Source organism: Antechinus flavipes, chromosome 2 (genome assembly GCF_016432865.1).
Source record: "Antechinus flavipes isolate AdamAnt ecotype Samford, QLD, Australia chromosome 2, AdamAnt_v2, whole genome shotgun sequence".
In the NCBI taxonomy this organism is placed as follows: domain Eukaryota; kingdom Metazoa; phylum Chordata; class Mammalia; order Dasyuromorphia; family Dasyuridae; genus Antechinus; species Antechinus flavipes.
This window is the reverse complement of record NC_067399.1, coordinates 258,051,485-258,067,688: the sequence shown is the minus strand read 5'-3', so window position 1 is coordinate 258,067,688 and position 16,204 is coordinate 258,051,485. Positions and strand designations below refer to the sequence as shown.

General features: G+C 34.8%; 1 protein-coding gene across 1 annotated transcript in view; it reads left to right on the top strand.

Moving 5' to 3' along the window:
- CACNA1B (calcium voltage-gated channel subunit alpha1 B) overlaps nt 1-16,204 on the top strand; it is a 252,680-nt gene that overhangs the window by 33,483 nt on the left and 202,993 nt on the right. The gene's annotated exons all lie outside the window — the stretch shown is intronic.

Sequence of the window (16,204 nt, the reverse complement as noted above, 5' to 3'; positions counted from 1 at the left end):
GGAAACATGAGATTGTGCTAAAGACCCAGAAGTCATTCATTCAATTATACTTATCAAATGCCTATTGTATACAGAACCTTGTGCTGTTTACTTTGAGGAGCCATAGATGAGTCACAAATCACCCCTGACCTCAGTGAGTTTATAATCATGGAGAAGGAATAAAATAAAATAACCTTTAAGAACCTCCTATGCTATATGTTGGGCCTTGTGTGGGTGGTGAATATACAAAGTTAGATTTGGGACACAGGACCTAATTAGAAGATTTCAGCTTCTCCATCAGTTACTTTGCATCAGCTTTGTATAAATTTTATATAAATCTACACTCAGTGAATATGTGTTTGATGCCTCCTCCACCTAAGACTTACTTAGTAGGTGCTTATTGATTGAATGTCTGATCAAGAATGATAAGGCCATATAAATAAGCAAAAAGTAATACGTGAGAAAGTTTTGGTGGAAGAAGGATTTATTAAGCCTGGCAATTTACAGAATATGAGAGGTGATGGAGAGGGAAAAATTTAAGAATGACTTCAAAGAAAGTGCTCTATATTGTAATCACATGAGACCTGAGTTCGAATGCTATGTAAATGGAAGCAGTTATTGCTGTCATGATTGCTATTTAACCCTGCACCACGGTAAGCAGCATCTCCAGGACCCATATATCCCTTGGAGAACTGACAGAAGAATGAGCTGAGAAGCAAGAAGGCTAAGGGCAGAGGTGAAGATGACTTGTAGCATCAGCAACAATGAGCGGAGAAGATTCTATCTAAGGCGGAGAGGAGATTTGTCTGAGAAGGAAAGCTTTTGTCATTACTTCTAGTTTCATTTATATTCTTCACTGTGTAATTTCCTGGCCTCTCAGGATACTATTTTCTCCCTTCCCACTACCCCAAATGGTTGAATGATACAAAATTGCCAAGCATTATAGATACAGTGGCACCTCCCTTTATGAAAGAGTTACAGTCCAGATAAGTTGCCTATAAAGTGAATTTCTGGTGAATCTCATTTTCCCATTGTTTTTTATATATGGACAAAAAAGAAATTTATTTTCTGGAATGGGAATGGGAGTGAATGAAAGGAAACTTGACCTCAAAGTCATAATGAAATCATGCTTAAGAATGACAAACTTTTCTTTTTTTAAAAAGGTATCTCATATTTAAAGGAAAATTTTTTTCAAATAATAAGATGATAGATTTAGAGATAAAAGGAATTGAAGACATCTAGTTCAAATTCTTCATTTGGTAGATAAGAAAAGGGGCTCAGAGAGGTTACTCAATTTGCCTAAGGTCACATAGGTTGTATAAAATCAATCCTCAGAGTAAGTTACAAAATCCAATCCATGAGATTTTATCCTCATATGCCCTGCTTCATTTTTTTTTAGCCAGAATTCTGTTTCTGAATTAAAGGAAGGAAAGTTTCTGTCTTTGAGAGCTAGGGGTTGGGTGCTGTGTCCAAGGATCCTGAAGACCATATAAAAGTCTTTGAGAGACTGGAGATCCACAGAGAAAGGACTCTGAAACTCAGTTTTGAGAGCTATTTTCTACAGGCATCTTTTTGACTCTTGTCCCATCTTTTAGGCAGTGTGCTGTGAGGCTTTGAGTTAGGAAAACCTGGGTTCAATTTCTGTTTCAGATACCATCTTCAAGAATATAGATCATTTAATTAACGAGTCTTATTTTCTTCATCAGTAAAGAGGGGATAATAATATTGATTATACCTACTTCACAGGAATGTTGTAAAGCTCAAATCAGAGTAATGTATGTAAAGTACTTTCAAACTTTAAAGCATCACTTAAGTTTCAGCTGTTATCATTATTTACACACACACACACACACACACACACACACACACACAGAGCCTGTTTCTAGCTGACAGCTACCCTGCTCTGACAGTCCTTTCCAGCCTTTTCCCTGTCCTGCTGATCTTCAGGTTTGGTTGTGAAGAAGTTGTCAGGGAGGCTGGATAGTATTTGAAAAACAGTCTAAAATGTGATAACTCATTCTGGATGGGTGTGCTTTGGACCTAAATAAGACAGGCAGCAAGTTGAGAGTCTATAAAATGCATTTATATAACATTGTAAGAGGCTATCATTATAGCTATTTTATAGATGAAAAAACAAGCTGAGGGGGATTTAAGTTACGCAATCACACAGCTTATAGGCATCTATAGAAGGATTTGAAGTCAAGTCTTCCTGTCTTCCCAAACAGTGCTCTATCCATTTAGTTACCAAACAATTTTTTTTTTTTTTAGCAGTTTTATATCCATTCTGCCTTCCAAAGGGATAACTCCATCTTCTATTACTTTATCCCTCTGTCTTTTTCTGCCTTCTGGATTCCTTGGCTTCCTTCAAGTCTAAACTAAAGAAGTCCTACCTTCTGTAAGAAATGTTTCCCAGTCCTCCTTAAGATTGTCCTCCTTGAGATTACTAACAACTTATTTCCCTTATATAGTACTTCCATGATTTCCTGTCGTGGAAACCATACTTAATGCTTTGATTACATGAGTTTCCAAGCCCCACTTTCTGAGTTTGGAAAAAGCAGCCTCTTTGGCCAAAACATTAGCAAGGATGGCTCCTGTGGAAGCAAGCAGATTAGCCCTATCCTGTCCCTTACCGTGTCCCTTCCCCTACCCTATTGTTTGTCCTCTTTACTTCTATTTCTTCTTCCTTTCTTTTTTCCCCTTCTCTCTTTTCCGTATCATCTTATCCCCACTTTCTTCAGGTTCCTGATCTGGCCCTTCCTATGAAGCTATTTTTCATAGAAATCTGAGGAATGTTGAGGAAGTCTATGGGTTTGTCATTTTTCTCCTTCTTAGTGCCCAGATATGGAATATCTCTCTTCCTCAGGTAATAAGACAGATATTAAGTCAGTGTTAAATCTGAGGTGAACTCCTTGGTGGGGAAAGCTACGTTGTTCACTTTTATTTCTTCTTTACAGAAAAAAAGACATTTTCAGAATGCTATGTTTTTCTCCAAAGCTCCATTATATTTTTTTTTCTCCTTTTGATAAAGTAATTGCCACTCACAGGATAATTGCTTCAGAACTTGGGGGAATTGAGGAGTTGTCTCAAGGGTGGGGCACACAGATGGCATCACAATAGCTTTTTGGCTCAAGGCTCCAAGTTCCTGGTTTAACAATCAATCTGGCCTTTGTCCTCCTTTCTGGTTCTTAGACTTATTAGAGTTAGAACTAGAAGAGAAGCTGGAAATTATTAAGTGCAACTCCTTCATTTTACAAATTAGAAAATTGAGGCCCAAGAGTGGAGTGACTTGCTTAGTCATAATGTTAACGAGTAAAAGAGACAGGTCTGAATCTAGGAATTCTCCCACTTCAGTGACTTTTTGTACTACAATATGAAATGCTTTTCCACTGGCATATTTGAGTAGCTTTCTTTTTTTCTTCCTTCAGACCTTATTCTATAGATTCAGGGGCAATGGGGAAGGGTTGAAGGTGAAGGAACTATATCCTGATCTCTCTCTCTCTCTCTCTGGTCAATGCAAACGATTGTTTGCGATGTTCCATGAGGACAGAGTTCAGAGGCTTTAATTATCCCCTTGACTGAGAAAGGATAAGGTAGTGGATGTGGCCCTTTTCAACCATGAGATGAAACAAATCAGCTCCAATAAAACAGTAATGAATTGAACCAGCTACACTCGAAAGAACTCAGAGAAATGAGTGTGAACCACCACATAGAATCCCCAATCCCTCTATTTTTGTCCACTTGCATCTGGGGGAGGGGATAGGGGGAAGGAGGGGAAAAATTGGAACAAAAGGTTTTGCAATTGTCAATGCTGAAAAATTATCCATGTATATATCTTGTAAATAAAAAGCTATAATTAAAAAAAGATTAAATCAGAAAGGATAAGGTAAACTTGCCCATTTTGGCCTTGATTAAGCAATGCTGACGGGCTTCAGGAGAGAAGTAGGTGACATGGAGCTGTGATTATGGTTGGGGTTTTGCTCCAGGATGCAAAATTTAGAAGGTGGAGAAGTGCTTATAATTATTTTGTGTCACAGAAACTATAATCATAATCATCATAATAAGTATAGTAAGGATTGGTTAAAATAGCAAGCTACCAAATGATGTGCTTCCTTCTCCTCTGTGACCATACCACAGATGAATGAGTTCCCTGCTCTCTCTATCTCTGTGGCTAAACTTGAACAGTTGATTTGAAGGAATGTTTCTAAGGGTGATTTGTACAATCTCAAACATAAATGTTCTGGTTACAATGATTGCTTGGGATAGAAGGGACATAGATATAAAGAGGGAGATTTTCAATGTAATAGGTAGAAATCTCTGATAGGATAGAGAATAATACAGGAGATTGAGGCCCTGGAAAAAAGAATTAGGAAATTAATTCAGTACATGGTAGATATAGATCTAGCAAGTATATTGCCACTTGTTTAATACACAGATTAGAGGAAGCTTAGCTTTTGGGCTAGACCGGTACTGAAATCTAAAAGAGGTTTCCTAGAGTCTATATTAGTCTGTGCTATTTGATATCAGGAAGTTCTGTGATTTGGTGATTTTATGAAGCAGACATAGGAACTTTGAGCCCTGATACTGTTATAGAAAGCATTCTCCTTGAGTGCAGTAGACTCTAATCCTAAATTTGAATTTGACCCTTAGATAATTGGGAGCTATAATAGATCTTAGAGTAGGAGAGTGTTATATCAAAGCTGTGTTATGAAAATTAGTTTGTCAGTGTGGGCAGGCTGAAGTGGGGAGTTGGAAGATTCTGGGGCAATGGGAAAGCTCCAATAACAGATATTGTCTCAGTGTTGCAGATGTGGTAAACTTGCTTTCATACACATCTATGACTGGGATAAGGTCCTAAACTGGAAAATGGCTTGGGGATGATCCCCTTATTCAAAAAGAATGGAATAAAAGCAATAAAATTTACATGTATGTTTGAGATAAGAATGATATCATAAATTAAATATACACTTACATGCCTATGTGAAATGCTGGAGAACATTTGGGTAAAATCAATTAGAGGAAATATAAATAGAACTTTATCCCCTTCCTTCTCTCCCTCCATCTTTCTTTTCTCCTCCTTCTTCCTCTTTCTCTCCTCCCTCCTCCCTCTTCCCTCCTTCTCCCTCCCTTCCTTCTTCCCTCTTTTTCTCTCCCTCCTTCTCCCTCCCTCCTTCCCCTTCTGTCTCTGTCTCACTGTCTCTGTCTCTGTCTCTGTCCGTCTGTCTGTCTGTCTCTCTCCTCCCTCTCTCTTCCCCTCTATCTCTTTTTCCCTATCTCTTTCTCTTTCTCTCCCTGTCTTTCTCTGTTTCTTTCTCTTTCTGCCTCCTGGCTTCCTTCAAGTCTAAACTAAAGAACTACCTTCTGTAAGAAATGTTTCTCAGTCCTCTTTAAGAATATTCAACTTATTTCTCCTATATATCTTGTTTGTACATAGTTGTACATAATTTGTACATAGTTGTTTCTCTCATGATTCTGTGAGCTCCTTGACTGCAGTGGTCTTTGGCTTTTTTGGTATCTATAGGATTTGGCAGAATGCCTGGAACGTAGTAGATATTTAATAAATGCTAGTTGAATGACTGACTGATTATTGTTGTAGGAGTATACTTGGATAGTAGGAGAATATTTCAGCCCAGAGGTGGAAATAAGTAGAGAAGTGATAAAGTTTTTAATTATTCAGGCATCTATTTGAACTCTAATTTTCCATCTGTCAAAAGCTGAGCTGTATTCTTGGCTTGTCCTAATAACAATTTCATCCTTCAAAAAGAAGAGAAGGCAAAAATGCAAACCTCTTCTGATTCAGATTCTGAACAAGGAAGAATTGGTTGTTGAGATTCCTTTGAGGGTGAGAAGTAAATCAATTTATTTAGAATACATGATGAAGGAATGGAGATAGATAGCCCAATAAGCATCCCAGGTTTTAAAAGAGTAAATCTCAAAGGAAGTAAGAGTATTTCTTAAAATTCTATAGAAGTTGGCACAGGACAAATATCTGAAGACATAAAAAGAAAATTTTGAGGTAGTAGAATTCTGAAGTGAGGTGTCTGAAGAGACTCATGAGAATGCAGAGGCTATCCATTACCTAACCTAGATTTTTAAAATCTAGTCTACTGAACTAATAAATGGGCCTATCGAGCCACTTGCCAATGGGCTTTTAAAGATCATGGGGAATAAGAGAGGGGTGACTAGAGTTGGGAAGGTCTGAATTCAATTTTGGCCTCATATACCTACTAGTTGTATGGCTTTGGTCAAGTCATTTAACCTCTACCTTGGTTTACTCAACTGTAAGATGGGGATAATGATAGTACCTACCTAGCAGGGTTGCTATCAGAATCAAAATAATATTTGTGAAAAGTACTTAGCATCGTGGCTGGTATATAGTAGATACTGTATAAATGCTTATCTTTCCTTCCCCCTTGCATGGGCTAAATGGCAGCAGTTAAATAGATTCAGAATTGGTTGAAAAAAAAGTAGTCACTAACAACTCAACTTGGAGGAACATCTCTAGTGGGACTACCCTAAGAGTCTCTATTGGGCTCTCAGTTAACATTTTTATCAATGACTTGGACAAAGACACGAATCACCTGCTTATCCAATTTAAAGAGGACAAAAAGATGGGAGGGATAGCTAATCCAATGTTTGACAGAGTCAGGATTCAAATAGATCTTGACAGGCTAAAACATGGGGCAAAGCTAATAAGATGAAATTTAATAGGAATAAATTATGGGGAGCATCTTTGAAATTATCTGAGCTGAGATCAAGCCAGGAACCTCATTTGGCAGAAGTATACTGTGTGCTTTCCAGCTGCTGAGAATTTTCAAAGTTACAAAGTAGGTCTAGAATCTAGGCTCCAGAGCCTCTTCACTTGGATTCAGTAGATCTGGTTTCTTGTTTGTTTTGTGTTTCCTAAGCATCAGTAAGCACCAATAACATATAGTTTATTATTAATCTTACTCCATAAAGTTCTCTAATGAACCAAAGGATACTTTTTGGTAGAAATGCAGTTTCTTTTTCTTTTTTAATTTTTAAAAATAAGATTTCACTGATAACTTGTTTCTTATATCAGAGTTATCCCAGTATCTTTCTCTTCCTCTGCTCCTCCCAGAGAACCATGTCATATAACAAATAGTATTTTTGAGAGAGAAAAAAATCAACACAACTGATCAATGTGTTAAAAAGATAAAGTCTGAACACCAGTACAATGTGTAATACCTGTGGACTTCCCATGTTCACCAAGAAGTGGGCTGAATGTATGTATCCTCATATTTCTTCAATCATCAATCAAATCCTGCTTAATCTTTATAATTTCATATTTACTTTTTTATGTGTGGTTCTTTCCATTTCCATTGTTGTGGTATGTGTATATATATTGTTTTCTTGAATCTGTTTATTTAACTTTCCACCAATTCACATGGATTTTTTAAAGCTTTTTTGTATTTATCATACATACATTTCTTTTAGGATAGTCTAATATTCAATAAAATTAACGTAGCACAATTTGTTTAGCCATTCCCTAATTAACGGACATCTACTTTGTTTCTAGTTCTTAGCTATCACAACAAAGAAATGCTGCTATAAATATTTAGGCTTTTATAAGAAATTTTTTTATCACTGGCTTCCTTGGGGTATAAATTCAATAAGAGAGTTTCTGGTTCAAAGAGTATGGACTTTCTAGTTGCCTTATTTGCATAATTCCAAATTGCTTTCCAAAATGGATATAACATTTCATAGCACTACCAATAATGTATTAGTGTGCTGTCATTTCACAATCCTCTCTCATTAACTAATACTGTTTTGGGTCTTTTTTTTTTTTTTTTTGCCAATTTTCTGGGTGTGAGAACCTAAAGATTGTTTTTGATTTGTATTTCGCTTATTATTAAAGTTTTGGATCATTCTTCCATGTGTTTTTAATACTTTGCAATTCTTTTGAGAACAGTTTGTTCATATCCTTTGACCACTAATCTATTGAAGAATGGTTACACACACACAAATATGCACACACATGTGTTTATAATTGCTTGTATATTTTGGGTGCCATATCCTTATTAGAGAAATTTAATATAAATATTTTCCCCCACTTGACCACTTCCCTTTATATACTAGTGTATTTGCACCTAATATACCAAATGCATTAATTTTATCAGTGCAGAGGCTTTTCAGTTTCAAATTGTTAATCAAATTGTATCTTTTATAATTGCTTCTAATTCTTGTTTGTTTAAGAATATATCTCCTACCCTACATAGATACATAATCTGTGAGATTATGTGAGAGGTACATAATCTGTTTCTTTTCTATTTTAAACACTATAATATTTAATATTAAGGTTGCAAATTGATTAAGAATGTATTGTAAAATATAGTATTAATCTGAGTTTAACTTCTACCAGATTGCTTTTCAATTTTCCTAGCAATTTTAAAGAATTTTTTTCCTAGGTAATTTATGTTTTCCACTTTATCAAACACTAGGTTATTGAGTTCTATTGTTTCTAATTCTCTCTTGTCTCATCTATCTTTTTTTTTATACTAGGTAATTTTGAAGACTGCTACTTTATAATATAGTTTGACATTTGCAAGTCCTACCCCTTCATCCCTATTTCTTTTCATCTTTTTTCTTTATATTCTAGATTTTTTTTCAAAATAAATTTTGTTATTATTTTATCAAGTTTTATTAAGTATATCCTTGGCAATTTGATTTTTAGTTTTACATTAGCAATATAAATTAATTTTGGTAGTATTATCATTTTTATCATCTTAACATAATCTAGCCATGAGCACTGAATATTCAATTATTTAAGATGTTTTATATTTTTTGGGTAATACTTTGTAACAATGTATACATAGCCATTTTGTGTGCTTTGGTAGATTGATATTTTATGCATTATGAGGTATTTGAAATGGAGTTTGCCTTTTTATTATTGGTTCTTGTGTCTTATTATTATTATATGGAGATAGTCATTGATTTTTGAGGATCTGGTTTATATTCCACAAGTTTGCCTAATCTAATAATTGTTTCATTAACATCTTTGCTGGTTTTCTAGATTTTCTAAGTTTTCCCAAGTAAATCACTATATCATAAGCAAATAGAGATAGTTTTATATTTACCTGTCTTTATACCTTTAATAGTGCAGGGAGTAGACATCCTTACTTCATTCCCATATTTATTGGAAAAAGTTCTAGTGTATTTCTGTTGCATAAAAAGCATACTTTTGGTTTTAGATAGATGCTTTTTTATGTTAAAAAAAAGTCCCTATGCAAAAACTTTGTAGGTTTTTTTTTTTTTTTTTTAATAAAAGTACTTTGTCAAAGGCCTTTTCTGCATTGAGGTTTTGTATGTTTGGTTTTATATGTTTTGATTGTTAATGTCATTGATAGCATCATTGATTGTTTTCCTAAGGTTGAACTATCTTTGTAATCCTGGCATAAATCCCATTTAGTGATAATAAATGATTTCTTGGATAAATAATGGTAGTCTGTTAGGATTTTGTTTAAAATTTTTTGAGTCAGTGTTCTTTAATAATATTGATTCATAGTTTTCTTCCTGTAGTTTGTCTTTCCCTGGTTTAGGTATTAAGACTATATTTGTTTTATAGATAGGATTTTGGCAAGGTATTATTATCATTCCCCACCCCCTGCCCCTTCAGTTTTTGAGAACAACTTGTAAAATATGGGTACCAACTGTTCTCTAAAAGTTTAATAGAATTTTCATCAGGACAAGAAAATTTTTTTCGTTTGTAATTTCCTTACATTTAGATTGCTTTCCTTTTTTTGAGATTTGATCATTTAAGATCTCTATCTGGTATTCTGATAATTTGGGTATTTATATCTTCGAAGATATTTGTGTGTGTGTGTGTGTTTTCTAAGTTTTATTAGCATATAACTACATAATATGTTCTGATTGTTTTATTAGTTCTGGTTTTGCTATAATTTCTCCTTGCTCGCCATTTTATTGATTTGATTGATTTTCTTTTTAATCAGAGCAGCTAAGGGTTTTAAAATTTTATCAATCTTTCCTAAGAACCAACTTTTAGCTTTATTTATTATTTTTATGAATTTTTTGTTTCTAATTTACCTATTTACCCTCTGATTTTTAATATGTCCTCTTTTGTGTTTATTTTAAGTTTATTTATTTGTTGGCTTTCTAATTTTAAAAATGTATGTTAAGTTCATTAATCCTCTCTCTTTCTATTTTGTTAATGCATGTTTATAAGGATATGATTTTTCCCCTGAGGACTGCTTCATCTGCATCCCAGAAATTTTGGTATGTTGTTTCATCATTATCATTTTATTTTGCACAGTTTATTAATTGTTTCTATGATTTGTTCGTTGAACCACTCATTATTTAGGATTTCATTGTTAAATCTTCATTTGGGTCTGTATCTTTTGTTTGGGGAACTATTTTTATTGTATTATGATCTATAAATGACATATTAATCATTTCCCCCTTTTTACATTTGTTTGCAATAAGTTCATGGGTAGTTTTTGTAAAAATCCCATATGAAGCTGAGAAATGTGTATTTTTTTTTTTTACTGTCCCATTTAGGAGATGTCTTTTAAGTCCAGTTTCTCCAGAAATTTGTTTGGTTTCATATTTCCCTTTTTTATTTATCTTTCTCTTAGACTTATTTAAAGCTGATGAGGAATATTGAAATCTCCTGCCATTATCATGTTACTGTCTGTTTCTTCTTGTAGCTCCGGTTATGTTTCCTTTATGATTTTGAATGCTAAGGCATTTGGCACATATGTGTTTATTACTGATATTGGTCTATTGTTTCTACTTCCTTTTTAGCATAAAATAATTTATTTATTTATCCCTTTTTATTTTTTGAATGCCTGCTTTTTGCTTTGTCTGATAGCATTATGGCAACTCTTGCTTTTTTAGATTCACTTGATATATAGTAATTTCTTCTCATTCCCCTTAATTTTATTTTGTGTATGTCTTTTTTTAAAATGTGTTTCTTATAAGCAAGAGACTTTGGGGTTTTGTTTTCTTTTCCAGCATTGCCACTTCTTTTGTTTTATTTGATTATTTAATCCATTCACATTTAAATTTATTAAAATTAGGTTTATGCTTTCTACCATCTGTCTCTAATATTGATGTTTTTTTCCCCCAAGTTATGATTTCCCATGCTTCCTTCTCTTCCTCCTCCAAAACACAATACTATGGTTCTTCAGTAGTTTTCCCAAATCTTTCTTTAAGGTGGCCTGTTTTCATTGATTCTTTTTTCCTTACCCCGATCTCCTCTTCATGTTTTTTACCCTTTTCATTATGGAGTTTTGTTTATTAGTTCTTTATTTTTTCTCTTCTGCTTTTATCTGGTCATGTAATTCCCCTTTTTTTCCCCTCTCAGTCAAGTAGATCCTTACTTTCTCTCCTCCCTTTCAACTACTCCTCTTCAACAGTTTAAATAGTATTTTTTTTTTTGGTCCATGCCAAAAAAAAAGATTTTTCTCAGTCTTTTCATTATGTAGCCTCTCTTCTGCCTATCTTAGACCACCATTCTTTGATTCATGACCCTATTAGTTATCTAGTTTCCCTTTTTTTTGTGCAATCAAGACTTCCATTCTAGGGTATTTTCTCTAGGAGGTTTCTGCCATATTGTGTCCACCCATATTATAATTGTAATCTAATCATAACAAAATATTGTAATATATTATGATCTCTCACCTATATAAACACATTAATTTACCTGCAGGCCATGTTGCCAGATTCTGTCCCAAATACCCTAAGCCCATCTCTTCACTATTATCTCCTCAGAACTTTCGTTTTTTGCCCTTGTCTCCTAGTATACATTTAGAAAGAAATTTCTTATTGCTCTCTTTGCTGTAACTTTATTCCTATTGCTGTCCACAGTTGCTGAATTTTCTTCTGCATTTTTAATTGTTTGAGGTTTTTGAGAAGCAAATGATTTATTTGGTTCCAGTTTTCTTTCTAAAATCATTTCAATTTTTTTTTAATTACTGGATGTCCATATTTTTTTTTTCATTTATGGTTAAGCTCAGATTTGCAGGGTAGATGACCCATCTTGGGCTATTTCCAAAGTCACATTGCTCTTCAGAACACATTATTTCATTTCCTCCTATATTTTTCAGTTGGTGCAGAATACTCTTGAATTATTTGAATTTCTTTTCCTTTGTATTTGAAAATTTTTCTCTTGATCACTTGTAGAACTTGTTTCTGGATCAAATTGTTAAGTTTAATTACTTTGTAACTTGGAACTTGCAGCCTTGTGGGTTTTTTTTTTTTTTTGATGGGATCTGTGAATTCTTTTAATTAGTAATTTAATTCCTATATTCAGAAGTTCTAGGAAGTTCTTTTGTCTTATTTTGGTATTGAGATTTTTAATCCTGTTGCATTCTTCTGGGAGACCTATGATCCTTAGGTTGTCTCAATGTACCCTGTCTTGGAGATCAGAATGTTTTTTTTAATAGTAAGCTTATTTTCTTTTAATGTTATGGTTTTTTGCTTGTCATCTTTTAGATTGGCCTTCACTTCTGTATATTTGTGTCTATTACTCTCTTTTTTTGTTTCTTTGGTAAGACTTGCTCATACTAGGTTCTAGTTTTTCTACTCTGCCTATTATTTTTGCTCTGCAGATCATAAATTCTGCTCTCATAATTCTCATTTCTCTTTTGGAATACTCAGAAACCATGTTTCATGATTCTGTGTCCTCAAATTCCATAGTTTTCTATTTCAATGAGTGTTAGAGTATTTTCTTTTGTTCTGAAGTATTTATTCATAGATACCTGAATTCATCTACCAGATCTGGAGGCATTATTTCCTTTTGTTGTTAATATTCTCTTTGCTGATTTATCTGCTTATATCAAAAAGGTTTTGAGTTTTCCTTTTTCAGAGATTTTTGGTCATTTCAGTCTTTTTTCCTTCTCCTGACTTTCTCCCTTTCACTTTCTGACTATTCCCACTGGTGGTGGTTTCCTCGAGGGCTGGATCTTCACTTTTCTCAGCCCCCTCCCACTCTGGTGGTTTACAATTCACCAGCATAGACCTCTGCCTCAGGTGGCTTTTGGGTGGTCAGAACTGGTCCCAGCTGGGTGCTATGCTCTTTTCCTCAGGCTTAATGCAGTGCCACCTCTTCAGATTCCCCAAACACTGTCTTCTCTTCTGCTTCCTTTGGACAGTTCAGAGATTTTCCGCATTGTTGCTCTGGCAGGTTTTTGCTCCTGAAGGGCTACTGCTTCCTGTTGGCTGTCTGACATTTTGCATACTTTGGCAGCCTGGGGTCTCTACAGAACTGGAAAGAGGAAGGAGAGACTGAGGTATGGAGTTGGGTTTCCGTATAATCCCTGACCCATATTTCAGATTCTTGGATCTACTACTGTACCCTCACTACTGGTAGCATGGTAGGTGGAGTGGAGGTTCTGAATGAGCTCAGGGTCAAGGAGTATTAGTTTGTGGCTAGTTTCTTTTTTTAACCTTTTAAAAACCTCCAAAAACATTTGGTTCTGGGAATCCTAGATGAAGGAGACAGCTGAAGTTGTTTTATACTTGGCATGTGATTTCTATTTTGGAGAGATTTGAAAGGTTATAGGGATCAGAGAAATGGTCTAGTCCTTCATCTTATTGTTCCCCTAACCAGGAAGGTAAATTTGTTTTAAAAATATTTTAATAACTATATTTCAATATATTTAGTTTCATTTGTAATCCTATGTATTTTATTTTGTGCATTTAAAAACATTATTCTGAGAAGTCCAGAAGCTTCACTGCCAAAGGGGTCTTTGCCATTAAAAAGGTTGAATCCCTGTCTTAGATTGTTTCTGGTCTTTTTGATGTTCTCATTTGAGCAGTCTGTGGAATGCCTCCATATTCTTGGACCCACAAAAGCTCATGATCTAAAATCACTTTCGCATTTTCCTGGAATGGGTTTGCTCTGATTGTCCATTCTGGTGTTGCTGCTGACATTAGGCTTTCTTCTGGTCAGTTATCCCCAGTGGTGCAATTTCTTAATGTCTGTTTGCCTTGTGACTTTGCCCTGGCCCATGGCCAGGATTGTTCTCCAAGTCTCTGATATAAAGCCATCTTAACATTAGGACTACTCAATCAGTAGTGTAAAATCTTGTTAGCTATTAGACTTATCAAATCTTTAGTGTAAAATCCTGAAGTTTTAGTCTGTCCATATCTCAAATATGAAGTTCTGCTGTCACAGGAATGTTCAGGTCTGTAGTGCAAATACTGTAGCTGATAGAACTACCCAAGACTTTGAAATGAAGTCCTGTTAGCCTTGTAGCTCGATGTGTGAAGACCTGTTAGCTTTATATCTGTCTGTATCTCTAGTGTGAAACTGTGTTTACCTTGCAGCTGTCCATGTCTGTAATTAACTTCAGAGTATGAGGCAACTAGTACGAAAACTTCCCTTGTTGCTCTTGCAAAGTAACAATTGATGGGAGAAATTCAAATTTACTTTGGTTTTTATTCTAGAAAATCTGCTTCTTTGGTTCAGGGTTTTCTGGAATCCTGTGATTTCCTAATTCATAGTTATGTCTGTAGGGCTTTGGACAACCTATGACCAACAGATGATAGCTGGTCATGACTACTTCTCATAGAGAGTCTACCATCATTGGGGGCGTTTACAAAAAGCCTGAATAACCACTTGATGAATATGCTGTAGGGAAGGGGCACTGCTCATTTACAGACTGAACTAAATGGTTTCTTAGGTTGCTTCCAACTTGAGGATTCTGTGATTCTGTAGAGTCTTACCTTTAGATTAAAAAACAATGTCATGAGTACAAGATGGGGGAGGTGTTGCTAGATAACAGTTCATCTGGAAAAAGATCGGGAGTTTTAGTGGACTATAAGCTTGATATGAGTCAATGGTGATATGACAGCCAAAGAAGAGAGATGTTATCTTGGGTTGCATAAAGAGTCACTGTGTGCAACATGGAAACGATAGTCAGCCCTGCTATACTCTGCCCTGGCTAGACTATATATGGAGTCCTATATTCAGTTTTGAATGCCACTTTTTTAAGGACATTGGTAAGCTGAAGAATGTTCAGAGGAGAGCCAGGATGATGAAGAGTCTTAAGATCATATGAGATTTGATTAAAGGAATTGGTTCTGATTAGTCTGGAGAGATAAGATTTATAGGGGAATCTAATAACTGTCTTCAAATATTTGTAGAGTTATAATGAAGGAGAGGGATTAGACTTATTTTATGTGTCCCTAGAGGGAAGAAACTAGTCAGAAGCTGCAGAGATAAGTTAGGCTCCATACAAATTAAAGCTTATAATTATTAGTTGGGTTTCCTCAGAAGAGAGTTGATTCCTGATTACTAGAGGTCTTCTGGTGAAGTCTCAATATAGATATTTAATATGAGGAAATGCTAAGCTAGGTACAGGTTGGAATAAATGGGTATCACCTTCTGGCTCTGGAATTCTGTGATTTCATGAAGAGCTGATGAAGATGAATGCAGTGAGAAAAGAATGAATGATTGAATTATTATGGAGTTTGAACCCATGAATCTTGGTGACTTAATTAGAAATGGAGATTGATTTAAAAGCCATAAGAACTATGATCAATTGAATGACCAACCATCTTTCTAGAGGACCAGTGATGAAACTAATAGGTGATAAATTCAGGTATAGAATAAGGTATATCTTTTTACATAGTCAGTACAGGAATTTATTTTTCTTGATAATCCATATTTATTACAAAAGTTTTGTTTTTATTTTTTTCAATGGATTGGGGAAGTGAGGAGAAAAAAATAAAAATAAATAAAAAATTAAAATACCATAAACTAATCTTTAAAAAAAAATATTAGAGTTGAAAGAAAGAGTAGAGTTAGAGGTATCCCCGAGATTTAGTTTGAAGGCAATCAGGAGCATGATAATAGCATCTGCAAAAATAGGGACGTCAAGAGAAAGAATAAGTCTTGGAGGAAAAGATAATGAATTTGGTTTTGGACATATTATGCCTTAGTATGTGGTGAGATGATAGATGAATAAGCTGGGTAGAAAGTAGGAGACATAGGACTGAGCCTTTAGGACGAAGTAGAAGAGACTAGTTTTGCTCTAAGTTAATCCCTATTCTTGACATTGAAAGATGTAGCATTTAGCTAAGTCCAAAGTATAGCTCTTAGGAGAACATATAACATATACAAACAACAATATTACAAGATAAATATATGAGAGGTGGAGAGGATTAAAGGGGGGCTTCAAGGAAGGGATGTAAATTAACTTGAAGAATGAAAGAGTTTTCAAAAAGCAAAGATGGAAAGAAA